Genomic DNA, 15,958 nt, shown 5'->3' with positions numbered 1-15,958 from the left:
GTGAAGTCAAGTGACTTCCCCAGGGAGCATGGAAGCATTTGAGACAGGCTTTGGGCCTAGGGCTTCTAGATTCCAAGGCCTTTGCACTATCCACTATGTCATGCTGCTGCTGCTTATGTTAGCTTATGAGCAGAGCTCATCTACACAGAAGCCACAACAAATCATGATTAACAAATGCTTTCAGGGCCTCTAGGTGGAGTAGTACATAGAGAACTGACCCTGGAGTCAGGTGGACCTGAGTTCAAACCTGGCCTCAGACACTTGACACACTAGCTGTGTAAGGTCCCTTGAGCGAGTCACTTAACCCCAATTGCCTTGCCTTCCCCCTCCAAAACAAACAAACAAAAACCTCCAAAAAGCCGTGTGAAAATGCTGCTGTATTATTGCTATATGCCTTTGGCTTACAACATCACCCTTTCTTTGCTTGAAACTATAGTTCATTAGAATTTTTATTTTAAAGTTATTGTTTGTTAAATGTTTCTTTGATAACTTTCATTCAGGAAGGGAGAGAAGTCTTGATTTGAAAATCAGCATTTAGTTAATATTTAAATTTTGTTTTAGATACAGTTAGTTCCCATCATTTGTGGTAGTTAGGTTCCATAAAGTTGCTGTGAACACTGAATTAGTGAATACTGAACCGTTGTTCCTAGGGGAAATATCAGAAATTAGGTTTCTGTGAAACTCTGGTCGTAGGATTTACTTTAGCACTTTGCAGAGTGTCTTCATGAAAAGATCTGTGAGTTTCCTCTTCCTTTTTCTAAGTCTACTGTATTGTTGATTTATTAACATTGAGCACATGTATTTTCTCTGTAAGGCACATCACAGCCTTCTTGCTCTTAGGAACAATAGGTACTATTTTAGCATTAAGCATGAGGGTGTTTTAAATAGCGAAATCACCAACAAAAGGCACAAAAATGCTAAAATTGTGATATTAAATAGATGTCAGAAAGGATACTTGTTTACAGGATGGGAGCTGAAACAAAAAAGGCAGAGAGCCCCGTGTACTGGTTGACTCAAAATTTTGCCACTCTGCGCATATCTGTGAAAGTACCAGGTTTATTGATTTTGAAGTAACAAATTTTAGTGACTAGGCAGATTGGCAAATATGGAATCTCTGAATCATGAGGATTGACTACATTAATATTAATGAAGTCAACAACTTAAGAGACATAAGTTCTGGGTGTCCATTCTAATACAGTAGGCAAACAACTATTTATAAATGACACATACAGGATACACTTAGAGGCAATCTCAAAGGGAAGTCACTAGCATTAAGGGGGAGTGAGAAAAAGGCTTCTTAAAGCAAAAGACGTAATTTTACCTAACTCTTGAAGGAAGCCGATGAAGCCAGGAGTCAGAGATGATGGAGAGAATTCTAGACACGGGGATGCCAAGCCAGTGAAAATACACAAAACTTTGGAGATGCAGTGTGATTTAGGTATAAGAAAACTGGAATGGTAGGCTGGGGCCATGTTATAAAAGTCTCTAAAAGGGGGAGGGAGAGGGAAGAAAAGGAGGAAGGAAGAGAGAGAGAGAGACAGAAAGACAAAGACAGACAGACTCAGTGAGTGTAATTTTGACAGCTGAGATTTACTGGAGTGGGGTAGACTTGAAATGAGGAGACCAACTAGAAGTCTATTGCAATATCCATGATTATTGTGATGAGGGCTTGTTTGCACCAGGATGGCAACTGTGTCAGAAGGAAAAAAAAAGAGGTGTATAGGAGAAATATGTTAAAGGAAGAATTGATGGGATTTGGCAGCAGATTGAATATGGGAGGTAAGAGTGAGGAGTTGAGGATAACACCTGGGTTGTGAGCCTGGATAACCTGGAGTGATGGCATACCTGACAGTAATAAGGAAGTTAGGAAGAGGGAAGAGTTTTTGGGTAAAGTACTTAATGTATTTTTATAGCTAGTTTTGCTTAAGTGTACTTTTTGTCTCTTTTGCCATATTAATACGTTTTCATTTATATTTTTTCCATTTATGGTAAGAAATTTACAACACCTCCCCCAGCCTCTCACCCAAAGATCTTACATTGTTTATCTGGTGTCCTGAGCTTTGTGGATCTGAGTGATCTTGACAGTGATGTTTGGAGCAATACTTTCAAGTAGGTGACAGGAAAACATTCTCCTTTTTTAGTATCATAGTGTTCTTAATGAAAAATTCATACTCAAAAGTTCCAGAAAAAGAAAATCAGCAAACTCTTGTTGTGGAGGTCAAAGTTAAAATTACTTCCCAGAATCTGAGTTTAAAGTGTCCTCAGGGATCTAGTTCTGTGATCCCCAAGTAACTGCTCTTTTCAGAGTTACTAGTTGTTTCTTCTTAGTTGCCAAATTCAGTGGCCTCTTCTCAATCCTCCTTTTCTTGAACTGTGCAGCCTTTGACACTGTTAATCACTCTCTTTTCCTTGGGTTTTCCCAACACCAATCTTTCCTGGTTCTCCTTCTACCTATCTGTCCAACCCTTCCCTCTCTCTTGGTCGATTCTCATCCAGGTGGTGCCCTCTAACTGTATGTGTCCCATAGAGCTCTGTCATAGGCCCTCTTCTCTTCCTCTATCCTATCTCCCCATGAATCTGATTACAGTGTCTTTGCCATCAGTTCTCACATCTACTTTTCTTTCCCTAGTCTTCTAACTCACTAACCTCCAAACTTAAATTTCCAACTGGATGTTCAGTAGAAATCTTAAACTTCTTATGTCCAAACTGAACTCACTATCTTTCCCCATACGACCTTCCCTCTTACAACAGAGGGCATCACCATTCTCCCAGACCCTCAGGCTAGCAACTTAGTAGTCATCCTGGACCCTTTACTCTTTCACCCCATATCCAGTTTGTTGACAAGGTCTGTCAATTCAACATCTTTTTTATAAGCTTGCTTCTCTCCTCAGTCCCTGCTGCCAGTTTTGGTGATGTTGTTCAGTTGTTTCAGTCATATCTAACTCTCTGTGACCCCATTTCGGGGTTTTCTAGGCAAAACTATTGAAATGGTTTTCCATTTCCTTCTTCTACTCATTTTACAGACTAGGAACTGAAGCAAACAGGGTAAGTGACTTGCCCAGTGTCACACAACTAGTAAGTATCCAAGGCTGGATTTGAACCTGTGAAGATGAGTCTCCTGATTTTAAGCTCAGTATTCTATCCCATGTGTCACCTAACTGTGCCCCTGGTGCAGGCCCTGTGTAACGAATGCCTGCACTATTGTAGTAACCTGCTGTGAGTTGGCATGCCTCAAGTCTTTCCTCACTATAGTCTATTCTTCATTTAGCCACTAAAAATGACTTACCTAAAATGTAAGTCTAATTACGTCCCTTCCCTATTCAGATTTCATTGGCTTCCTGTTACCTCCAGAATCTAATACACAATCTCTTTTTGACATTCAAAGCCCTTCATAACCTAGCCCCTTCTTATCTTTCCAGGTTTCTTACACCTTAAATCTTACCACATATTCTTGGATCCAATGACACTGGCCTTCTTTCCGTTCATTGAACAAGACTCTCAATCTCTTTCCTCTGGGACATTTTCTTTCCATGCCCCAAATGCTCTCCCTCCTTATCTCTGCCTGCTGGTTCCACTGGTTTTAAATCCCAAAAAAAATCCTATCTTCTGTAGGAAGCCTTTCCCAGTGTTTCTTAATTCTCGCTCCTTCCCTCTGTAATTTATTTCCTATTTATCCTGTATATACTTTGCATGTATTTGTTTGTTTATTGTCTTTCCCTAGTAGATTTTGTGCCTTTTCAGATTGTCTTTTGCTTCTTTTTGCATTTCTGGTGCTTAGCATAGTCCTGGCATGTAGGAGAGGCTGAATATAAGTTGATGGATTGACTGATACAGTCCAGCTGATCTCCAAATAAAAAATCTTTTCTAAACATATCTGACAGATGATCCTCCATTTTCTACTTAAAAGTAGATGGGTGCACCCCTGCCATCTGTGGCAGCCCACTACGTTAGTATTGTTCATGTACATTTTTGTCATGTTAGTGAAATAGGTGCAGTTTTTTACACTGAAAATTATTTCAGATAAACTTTCACTGGTTAATTCTAGCTCTAAATATGTGATCTGATGACCTATTAATAAATATCATGTATATTTCCTTTACTTTAGCTTCTGAGGCTCTTTATTAGAGAAACATGCGCTATTGGATAAGATCATATAGTAACTTTTGGTGCAGGAAAAGATGTTTGTGTGTACATCCTTTTTTTGTTATTTTGTTAAAATGGAAATAATTTTAGTATTTTTAATAGATACTTAAGCGGTGAACAAAACTTGATTAAACACATGCAGTTATTATATAGTCTACTTGCATTTGTTTAGTATTTTCTTTGTCAGTTTTAGAATTGGATGCAAACCTAAGGGCAGGAGCCATTTTCCTTGGATTTTACTGATAAAATTCAAGAACTTAACTAGGTTTCAAAGATTTCTCTTCATAGGCCCATATTTCTGCTAAACTCTTCTTACTGTTGTGCTGTCTTCTTCCTTGTATCACTTCTAGTAGCTAACCCTATATCAGACATTTATCATTGTCATTAGTCTACCTTGGATTAGGGAGTCTAGTTCCTATCAGCAATTCTACTTTAAATTTTCTTTAGCACCACAGATAAAGTAACAGAATCATTTAGATTACCCTTCAGAAGCTATAGTTTTAGTGATTTTTGGAAAATATTCGAGGATTAAACTCTTTGACCATCCAGAAGTGATTATCTACTCAGTAGTCTGAGTACATGTATCAATTTTGGAACCCTCAATTTTTGTAGATAGAACTTCATTGTATACTTTTTACATTTGAATGCCTCATAAATATTTCCCAAGAGTAATTTATTTTTCTAATTACCTCAAACAGCCTCTACTTTACATAGTGCTTCAAGAGGTTTTCAATTCAAATGCACAGCTGTTGTTTGAAACTTTCCCTTAAGTTACTGTAATTCTCCTGTGACACCCAGAAACACTAATTAGCCTGTTTAATAATACCTTGTATAAGACAGCAATCAGGCCTATTGGAGAAGCCACTGGTCTGGAAGTGGTCCTAGCATATAATCACTGAAAACCTAATTACAATAGAGATTTGACATTTCTAGTTCTGGATACATCTGTGTTTCTCTTATTATTTAAAAACAAACAATAACAATAAAAAACAAACACAAAACTCAGTTTTTTTATGCCGTGAAACACTGACAGTGACTACAAAGATTAAATGTAAGTGTTGTTTGTCTTTGTACTTGAAGATGACTGGTGACGTCACAATGTGAGAGTCAAGGTATAGTGTGTGTGACTGTGGCTGACTAATCCAATACCAGCTTGGAAGGCTCTACCGCAGATGGGGCACAAGTAGTCTATTTGAAGATTTGGATTAGAGATTTCTCTAAATTTGCACATATCATGTCTCCATTGTGCTACTGAGATTCTGCTTTGCTCATAGAGCACAGCACCTTCTTTGAGGCAGGCATGCCAAGCTGAGTGGTCCTTTGCATCTCCCATGTCTCACAATTGATACTGAAGTAATTCAGAGAGACTCTGAGATTTTCCTTGTACAACTCCTTATGACCTCTTTGTGAACAATTTACTTTTGCTAGCTCTCTGTAAAATAGTATTTTAGGTAAACTTACTGTTGGCATTCTGGCTATGTGACCAGCCTGTTGGGAGTTGTGCTCTCTGCTGTAGAGTTTGAATGCTTGGCAGTTCAGCTTGAGAGGAGACCTCATTATCTCATATCTTATCTTGCCAGGTAATCTTCAGAATTTTCCTAAGACAATTCATATGGAAGCAGTTGAGTTTTCTGGCATGACCCTGGTAGACTGTCCAGGTTTACAGACATACAACAGTGAAGTCAGCATAGTGGCTCTGTAGATCTTGTTTGGTATACAGTCTAATACTTCTCACATACTTTGTTTTGGAGACTCCCAAATACTGAGCTAGCTCCGGTAATCTCATCATCTCTATGTAAATCCTTGGAAAGTATACTGCCAAAGTAAATGAACTTACCCACTACATTCAAAAGAAATCCAGTATATCTGAAAGAGAAAACTCAGTAGGTACTGCATTCAAATAGCAGCCCTGAGTGAAATAAGACTGGCAAAGAAGGCCAGCTTACTGAAGTCAGAGCTGGATACGTGCTTTTCTGGAGTGGCTGCTGTAATGAGGAGTGCTGTGAAGCTGAGATAGGTTTTACTCTCAGATCTAATCTAGTCAATAAGCTTGTATGCCTCCAAAAAGATGTCACAGCAGGCCTACACCACTTGCAGGAAGGCACCATGTCACCATTATCAGCGGGTATGCTCCCACAATGAGGAACCATGATGAGATCAAAGCAAAATTTTATGAAGACCTGGAGACCCTCATCATCAATGTGCCAAAAGAGGGCAAGCTTGCAATTCTAGGTGACTTTAATGCCACAGTAGGCACAGACTATTGAGTATCTCAGGGAATCCTTGGGAGGAAAGGAGTTGGAAACAGCAGCAGCAATGGTTTACTTATCACTGAAAATTTGTGCATCTCATGACCTTCTTATCACCAATACTATCTTCCATTTACCTAAATGTGGTGTCATGGATGCACCTTCAAAGCAAGCATTGGCATTTAATAAGATTACATCATTGTAAAGAGAAGAGAAAAGTGGGCTGTGAGAGGGAGGAAGGTGATGTGTGGTGCAGAGTGCTTGGTTGAGCATAGACTTATCATCTCCAGGCTAAACATTTACATTCAAAAAAGTGGTAGGCCCAAGGCAAATTGACTATGAGGGTAACTTTTGCTGAGCTGGAGGGAAAGCTGAGTCAGCACACAGTGAACCAGAAGAGGAGTAGGCAGCTTTTGGAGACTTGTAAAGCTTTGCATTTGCTTAGAATGCTCTCAGATATCAAGATTGGTTTGATGAAAATAATGGGGAAATTCAGAAGCTGCTAAATGAAAAACAAGAACTCCACAGGGCTTACCAGCTAGATAGTTTGTCCTTGAAGAAGGCAGCATTTTTGATTGTAGCTAGCATTGCATTGGGTTATCTCAGAAGGCATTCATCTCTTTGCTCATTGCCCTGTCCAGTAGCCTATGCTGTTCTGTAGCTAGTAGAAACAACTAGCTCACTATCTAGCCACTCCCTAAGAATGTTAGTAGTGCCTCTAAACCAGGTGTGGGAAACCTGTGGCCATAAGAGTACATGTGGCTTTCTAGGTCCTTGGATGTAGCCTTTTAACTGAGTCTAAGTCTTACAAAACAGATCCTTTTATTAAGGGATTTGTTCTGAGAAGTTTGGATTCAGTCAAAGGGCCACAGTGGAGGACCTGGAGGGCCACATGTGGTATCGAGGCCACAGGTTCCCCACCCCTGTGTCTCAGTCTTTTGTCTAGAAGCTTGTCATTCTGCTGCAGTGGGATAGGGGTGGACCAAAATGAGAATAGCCACACAAACCAGAGCTTTGTCCCCATCTACTTTCTTTAGGATTCATCCCTTCTTTATCTGGTGTCCTGAGCTTTCTTGTTTCTTGGCATGCCAGTAGGTAGGTAAGTACAGTAGATAGGTAGGTATAACAGTAGGTAGGTATGTGTAATCTTTGGAGGTTTACCTAGATTTGGCAGGTTGGATGTGTACAGTCTGTTTCCATGACTTAGATGGAAGATATTTTCTCATTTTATTTGTGAGGAAACTGAGAATCAGAGAGGGAAAGGGACTTAAGGTCACAGAACTAATACGATTTGGAATTTTAATCTAGTTGTCTGACCACAATTCTGGTGTTTCTTTTATACCCCCGTGCCAAATGAATACTATATGTACTCTCCTAAAATATGGGTGCCTAAAGTTGGACAGTCTGACTCTAAATTGAGACTATTCCATCTTAGTGTAAATTAGTCAACTATTATATTTATCTTTCAACTTGAAATGAGTACTCTTTATTATGGTGAACTACAAGGATGGATATGGTGCTTGGAAGGTGTTTTTAATGCTAACTTTGACCCATTATTGTATGGAGTTTACACATGGAGGGGCAGCTAGGTAGTGCAGTGGATAGAGCACCAGTGCAGGAGCCGGGAGGACCTGAGTTCAAATCTCATCTCAGACACTTGACACTCGCTAGCTGTATGACCTTGGACAAGTCACTTAATCCCAATTGCCTCATCTTGGGTCATCTCCAGTCATCCTGAGGAATATCTGGTCACTAGATTCAGATGGCTGTGGAAGAGAAGTGAGGCTGGTGACCTGCACAGCCCTCCCTCACTCAAAACAAAGTCAAGTGCAAGTCATGTCATTATTTCTCTGATGGCACGGTCTTCTTCGGCAACTAAGGATGAACACACACACAGCTTGGACTATTAGAGCAAAATTCTCTAATGTTGCATTTTCACCACTTAGTACAGTCAGTTTTTCATTAATTCTTATTTTCAAAACTTAATTTGTTCCAGCAAGATAGAGTGAATTTTGAATTTGTTCATACAGATTTCATACAGGAGAAACAGTCACAACACAGAAAACTGCATCCAACCAAACACCTAGGACTACACAAAGGAGGTGCTAGAAGTGCCCCCTCTTCACACCCAGGAATATAAGAAGACAGTGAGTCACACACTTATCCATGTCTGACGTTAAAGGTTTGTCCGGTCTCAGATAACCCTACCCCTGCTATGTCATCATAGCTCACAAGCTGCAGTCTTTTTGATGCCCACTTCTACAAACAAACTTCAGGTCTTTTTCAAGATTTGTGGTTGTTGTTCTGTCATTTCACTTTTGCTTGACACTTCGTGACCCCGTTTGAGATTTTCTTGGCAAAGATGCCAGAGTGGTTTGCCATTTTTCAGCTCATTTTCCAAATGAGGAAACTGAGGCAAACAGGATTAAATGAATTGCCCAGGGTCACACAGCTAGCAAACGTCTGAGGCAGGATTTGAACTCATGAAAAAGAGTCTTCCTGATTCTGGCCCAGTGCTCTATCCACTGCATCACCTAGTTGCCCCATTTTCTAGATGAAGTGCCATATTTCATGTATGTCTTTGATCCAGTGAGAGCTTTAGTGGAAGAAAGACTGGTCCCCACCCATGCATTCTACTCCCACCGTCTTCTGCCATGGATATAACCCCTATGCTGGTACTGAAGTTTATAACCTGTAGTCATCTTTGCAGCTGGGGCCCCTTGGGAACCAGGTGTTGGTAAAGTAGCAATTGTTATGTATTTCTTAAACATTTAACATGTATAAAACTATGTCACTGTTTTTTATTAGGATTCTGTCGTGTGTGTGTGTGTGTGTGTGAGAGAGAGAGAGACAGACAGACAGACAGAGTGTATGTGTGTGTGTGTGTGTGAGAGAGAGAGAGTGTGTGTGTGTGTGTGTGTGTGTGTATATGTGTGTGTGTGTGTGACAGAGAGAGAGAGACACACACACACACAGAGACAGAGACAGAGAGAGAGTTTTTGGAGTGCTGCCTCAGCCTCGTTTTTCCTATTAGGCCTGTGGGGAAGAGAAGAGGATGAGGATTATGTAACTCTTACTACACACATGTTCTGAGTGCTTTTACAAATATTATCTTATTTAGTCCTTATAAATAACCCTGTGAAAAATAGGCACTATCATTATCCCCATTTTACAGATGAGTAAAGTGAGGCAAATAGAGGTTAAATGGTTTGTCCAGAATCACATAACTAGTAGAGTGTCTGAGACCAGATTTGAACTCAGATGTTCCTGACTCCAAGCACATCTCTAATTTATCACTAGCTTGTGTTGTGAAAGTGGATAAAAGTTAGTTTTCAGGAATTGCAAATATGTTCTCCCAGAGAAGCCAGTCCATAGACAAAGTGTTTTAGTTCCTGGACTAGCTTGTAAAAAAGTTTACTGAGTTGTTCTCATTCTAAATCTGAATGGATGGGTGGATGGGTGGATGGATGAATGAATGAATGAAAAAACTTAATTACTTACTGTCTGCCAGATACTGTGCTAAACGCTGGGGATACACAAACAAACAAGAGCATTCCTACTTTTAAGGGAACTTGGGTTCTAATAGGGAAAGACGCAAAGGGTACAGGGGAGCAGTATTGTTTGGAAATGAATGACCACGTTACATGGAAGTCTGAGTATAGGCAAGATAAGGTGAAACTGGTCCTTCAAAGACAAGGGTCCCAGGGGCAGGAGGACCACAGTGCATGTAGCATGGTTTGGAAATGGCTGGAACTGGCTTGGAGCAAGGTAAAGTAGAAGGACACCCACCAGGACCCACAGAGCCAGAGAACTGAAATTCAAGGACTGTTAGTATTATGGGGAAAAAAATCTTTTTGAGTTCTGTGTGGTAGGTAACCGCTGCTGAGATACACCTGCCCCTGCACAGAAGTTAGGGAGGTAAAATCCTAAGTTTTATTACATTTAAGCACATATTTAGGCTTTGGGAAAAAAAATCCCAAACCTGAACAAGTATGAAGACTCTAGCAGGACTTCTTAGAGACAAACTTATACCAGAATGAAAGAAATCATTATTTTACATATTGCAGTCTTGTACATTCTTTTAGGCTATAAAAGTTGAAAAAGCCACATTCATAATCCTATGTTTCCTTCAGTGTCATAAATGTTGAACAGATTTAGTTAGAGTCATAATCTCTTTTGTCCCCTAAGGAAATGAGCCTAGTTAGACTCTTTAGGTAAACTAAGTCACGTTACAGATTAAACTTACATTTAGAGAGTTCGCAATGGACTGATTGAGAGGGGAGATTTACATGCCTATGGAGGAAGTGTCAGATTGAATCCTTCCTCAAATCAGATTACCTGGTCTCCCTTTTTGATTTAGGAATCTGAAGAATGTTTGAAGCCTTAAGAAAATTTTCACATCTTGAGGGACAGATTTCAGTTAGTTCAGTAACCTCCTAACTAAGAGAAATGGCCCTGATTTCCCCCAGTTAATAAAAAGTAATAAAAGAAAATCAAAGCTGGAAAATTACTATCACAGTGGTATCACACCCTGACACTTCTTAAAAGTTTATTGAAAATATTGATATTACATAAAACACTACCCTAATTCTTCTGCTTTCTGAGAGGCAAAACTTTAAGGAGAATTATTTATGCTGAGAAATTCAATCTGACCCTGGTGTCAGTCTTGAATTAGTTTGATAAGGATACACACGGTCATATAATTCCTTTGGTATCAGGGACTGCCACTCATGAATCCTGAAGTCTTTTTTTCTTTTGACCTCCTTTTTCCGTCTGGAGGAAGAGATCAGCTTGGCTTGACTATCACTTAGTTGTAACACCATGAAGCATGTGCCATATTAGACTTTTTAAAATGGATATCTTCATGTTTAAATTATTTGAAATTATTTTTATTGATGTTGTTTTTATGTTACCTACATTTTCCAATCTTTACTTCTCCTAGGGTCAACTTCTTTTGTGAAGAATGAAAAACAGTGAAAAAGTCATGCAAAACCAAGTACCATCTTGAAAAAAACCCTCAGTAATTACACAAAACAAAGAATCAAAATAAAGGAACATGGTTAGTCCTTCTTCCTGAGGCAGGCTTAATTTTTTTAAATTAATTTTTTTAAAACACCTTTGCTTTGACTATGTGTAGTAATAGCAGCTTTTCCACAGGAACCTTTCTATATGGGTAGGCCTCAACATCTGTAAAGAGGAGAGATACTTCCCATGTATCTCTCTTTGGGTCTATTTTTAACCAGTATAATTTTATGGCAGTACTTTAATTATTTCACAGTTTTTGTATTTTCTGTTTATAGTTGCAGTTATCATATGTCTTGCTTTCCTGATTCTGCTTATTTTACTTTGCTGTTTCATTATATTCTTGTACGACAGTTTAACCATCTCCTAAACAAAATTAAAGAAAGAGAAACTTAATGGGTTAGTGTTGGTGCAGGCACTGGTTCACTATGCTTTTGCTACTATTAGCAGTACCTTTCCCAATGTTGATTTGTGAGTAAGTTTTGTTCTGATGCTCTGCAGTAGAATTGTCAAAGCCCACAACACTCTGAAATGTAGCCTGAACCAGATTATAAATGTAATTGGGAAATATTTGGCAAAATAAAAAACCCCATAAAACATAGATAATGTTTATTTGTGTTTTTCTAAGGCAATATGTGGCCTTCAGAAATCTTCATATGTGATTTTGTGAACCCTGTTTCTCTTTGAGTTTGATACTGCTGCTTTATAGATCCCTTTTATCCTTCCTCTCCTTCAAACCTGGGGTAAAAGAAATGTGTCATCTTTCTTATACCTGCCTTGACCTTCTCTCTTCCCCAGTTTGTCTTCTCCAAAACAAAAAAAACTCTCTACGAGGCTTGCTTTGGTTCTCAGGGAATCAGTAAATCTGTAAAATGGATTCTGAGAGGGAAGGAAGAAGCATTTATTAAATGCCTACTATGTGCCAGGCACACTGTACTAACTCAGTTGAAAAAGCACTTGTTAAGTGCTTTCTGGGTGCCAAACCCTGAACTTTTTTGTACAAAAATACAAAAATAAAGGCATTTTTTGTCCTCAAGGGGTTTATATTTTAATTGGAGAAACAATTTGGGAGTGGGAGAAGATTGGGGTGTTTTGTTTGGGGAGGCTACTGGAAGGGTAGGTGGAACCTTAGGGAAGTAGATTGAAAAATCATTTCTAGTAGTTTTAGCAGTATTGTTTTGATTAAGATTCCAGAACAAGGAAGGACAGGGAAGGAGCATCTGAGGCAGTAGGGAGTATTTTTGCTCTGAGAAGTGGCTGTGGGTAAGAGAAGTAATTCCAGGGCATTCCATTTCCTTGTAGAGATGAGAAAAGATAACTTAACTGAGATGGGCTTACTGTCAGATTTCCTCTGCTTGTTTGACCAATAGCTCTCCTAGTGGATGTTGGTTTCATGCCCTTCCCACATGCCAGCTAGAATATTAGAAGATTCATGTGTAATTGACCTTTGTCTCTTCTTTTCCTTCCCAGTTAGCCCATTCTCTACTGAATTAAATCCCTACCACCCATACTTTGGCATTTGAATTTTTACTGAATGTAATTTAACAAGTATGCTTTCTGGAAATAAAATACCCAATTGGTAATTTTCTTAGTTTTTTGTTTTTGTTTTTTTGCCCCTCAGGAAACTTTAAGAAACAAATTTGATTAAGAAGAATAAAATATTTTACGTGGAATTGTGTTATGCTCTAACTTTAGATTATTGAGTTAACCAGTTTTAGTACTCTGTTAAAGTTTTCCTTGAGAACCCCTACCTCTTCTCCCTGCCACCACCAATCAATCATCTAATGGAAGCTGCTATTGTTGATTGATACTTTTTCCTTTTGAGCAAACAATGCTTCCTCTATCCTTGTCCAGTTGCATCTTCTATAGTATGTAATTAACCCTAGATAGCCAAAAGGTGGAGCAGGTTTATATTATTAGCCTGTATGCCACATTCTTCACCATTTTCCCTGTGTAGTTGTTGTAGTAGTTGTATCTGATTCTTCATGACTCTATTTGAGGTTTTGTTGGCAAAAATACTGGGGTGGTTTGCTATTTCCATCTCCTGCTCATTTTACAGATGAGAAAACTGAGGCAGACAGGGTTAAGTGAACTGCCCAGGATCACACAGCTGGTAAACGTCTGTGGCCAGATTTTTTGAATTCAGAAAGATGAGTCTTCCTGACTCCAGATTTGGCACTCTATTCACTGTGACACCTAGCTGCTCTGTTTTTTTCCCTGTAGGCTACTTGAAATCTTTGTATCTTTTTTTTGTTTGAGTCAACTTAAAATACCATTAAAATTTCCCTAGATATACCTTTATTGCAGCGTTCTTAAATCTCTCTGTCTTTTTTTTTTTTTTTTATCATTTTGAAAACCCTTGGCGATTTGGTGAAGCCTGTCAACACCTGCTCAGAGTGATTTTTTTTGAATGCATAAAGTACAATATATAAGATTACATAGGAAACCAGTTGTGTTGAAATAAAGACATAGTGGGGTTTTTTTCCTCTCCCCTCATCCATACTCATGGATCCCTCTGAAATCAGTCCAGGAATGTGTATCTGAGTATTGCAGTCATTGCAGAGTTAAATTCAAACATGCTCTGTACAGAACCCTCATACATTTACATCTATTTAGAAATATAGCTCTTCTGCTCAAAGTTTTTCAGTGGGTCTTCCTTGGGAGGTGTGTAAAAGCTAATCTTTGGATAGTCTTCAATACCTTGAGCCGTGGTGCTGTTCCCCGTTTCTTCCATATATATTATGCTTCAGTTAGACTGAGCCCCTCTCTAGTCAACCCATCCCCCTTCCTGTTGTTATTCACATTTCTGCCTCATGCCTTGAATATAAATTATGCCCCCTTTGCCTATTAAATCCCTTCCTATTTGTCCTTTAAAACCTAACACAAATGCTATCTTTTCCATAAAACCTTCCCTGACCCACACTTCCCCAATATTTTTCCAATTTCATCTCACATTGCATTTATTTTGTATATACCTCAGTATTTTGTTCTTCTCTACTATATCAATCACCTGGCAGGAGCTCTTGGTGAAGACCTTCTTCTGCCTTTGCAATCCAACATGTTTTCTGTGCTTAGAACTTTAGGCTGACTAGGCCACTGTTCAGTGATGATTGGTATTTCTTTAAATGTCTACACTAAGTACTTAGCTAAACTTAATCTTATAGAGCACTGGGCTTGACTTCAAGAAGACCTGAATTCAAATCCTGCCTCAAACACTTACTCATTTGAGCTACTCTGGAAAAATCATAACATGTCTCTGAGCTTCAATATTCTTATCCGTAAAAATGGGAATAATAATAGCACCTGCCTCAGAGTGTTTATGAGCATCAAAGGAGGTAATATTTGCAAAACCTGTTGTAAATCTTAAAGCACTATATAAGTGCTATCTGTTTTTATTTGTATCTGTAATAGAGTATATTTCAGGTTTTCCAAGGGTCTTAGTGCATTTAAGAGCTATTGCAGCTTTTAGTACACCCTATTTGAACAGGATTCAGTTTGATAGATGCTTTTACATCAAATATATTCAGCTTTTGAAAAAAAAAAACAACTCTGTACCTTCATGTTGTGTATATGGGTTGGAAGTTTGGTATTCTATTTTTGGGTGTTAGAATCTCTTAAGTGTAAGGCTGAAACTTTTTTTTTAAAGGAAAGAGTTCTACAGTTAGAAAATATACTTCAATCAAGGACTCATATTTCTTTATTTTAAAGGACTCACTATACTGCTCAGAGCTAAACACCAAGTGACGTATCCAAACTCACCAATGAGAAAAGAATTATTTACAGATGAAATGTAGCCATTTATAAAGTGACTGCCCTTTCGTAGTAGTACTATTTGCAATAGTAGAACACTGAAAACAGTCTATGTCCCTACTGACTGGAGAACAGGTCAATAAGCATTTAGTAAACATTTACTGTGTATTAGGCACTTTGCTAAGTGGTCGCGATACAAAGAAAGCCCTTCTCTCCAGGAGCTCAGTCTAGTGGGAGGCAACATGCAAACAGCTATGTACAAACAAGCTACATAAAGGATAAATAGGAAATAATTGACCATGGGAAGGTACTAGGGTTATGGAGGGATTGGGAAGGCTTCCTGTAGAAGGTGAGATTTTAGAAGGGATTGAAAGAAGCCAGGGAAGTAAGGACATGAAGAAGGAGAGCATTCCAGACATGGGAGACAGCCAGTGAAAATGCAGAAGAGTTGGGAGATGGAGTGTCTTGTGCAAGGAATGGTAAGGAGGACATTGCCACTGGATTGTAGAATACGTGGATGGGAATAGGATATAAGAAGCCTGGAAAAGTACGAAGGGACTAGGTTATGAAGGGCTTTAAAATAAGCTAAGGAGAAGATTTAATATTTGATCCTGTTGGTAATAGGGAGCTACTGAACTTGATTGAGGAGGGTGGTGGGCAACATGGTCTACTTGTACTTTAGGAGGATCCCTTGGACTGCTTAGTGGAGGCTGGAAGGGAGAAAGACTGGAGATAGGGACACCAACCAGAAGGCTGTTGCAGTTAGTTGAAGTGTGAGGTGAGGAGGGCTTATA

The 15,958-nt window shown here is 39.0% G+C and overlaps 1 protein-coding gene across 6 annotated transcripts in view; it reads left to right on the top strand.

The window, feature by feature from the left end:
• Positions 1-15,958, top strand: part of NCOA3 (nuclear receptor coactivator 3) — a 209,903-nt gene that overhangs the window by 129,364 nt on the left and 64,581 nt on the right. Inside the window, exon 1 of one of the 6 annotated variants that reach the window (XM_072633630.1) lies at positions 11,373-11,451. The exons of the other annotated variants lie outside the window; for them this stretch is intronic. The gene's annotated coding sequence lies outside the window, so the exon portion shown is untranslated. Of the gene's footprint in view, positions 1-11,372; positions 11,452-15,958 lie in introns of those variants that run through there. 6 annotated transcript variants of the gene reach the window in all.

The sequence above is a fragment of the Notamacropus eugenii genome, chromosome 1, assembly GCF_028372415.1.
Source record: "Notamacropus eugenii isolate mMacEug1 chromosome 1, mMacEug1.pri_v2, whole genome shotgun sequence".
Taxonomy (NCBI): Eukaryota; Metazoa; Chordata; class Mammalia; order Diprotodontia; family Macropodidae; genus Notamacropus; species Notamacropus eugenii.
The sequence above is the reverse complement of the archived record's forward strand: the minus strand, read 5'-3'. Positions and strand labels throughout refer to the sequence as shown.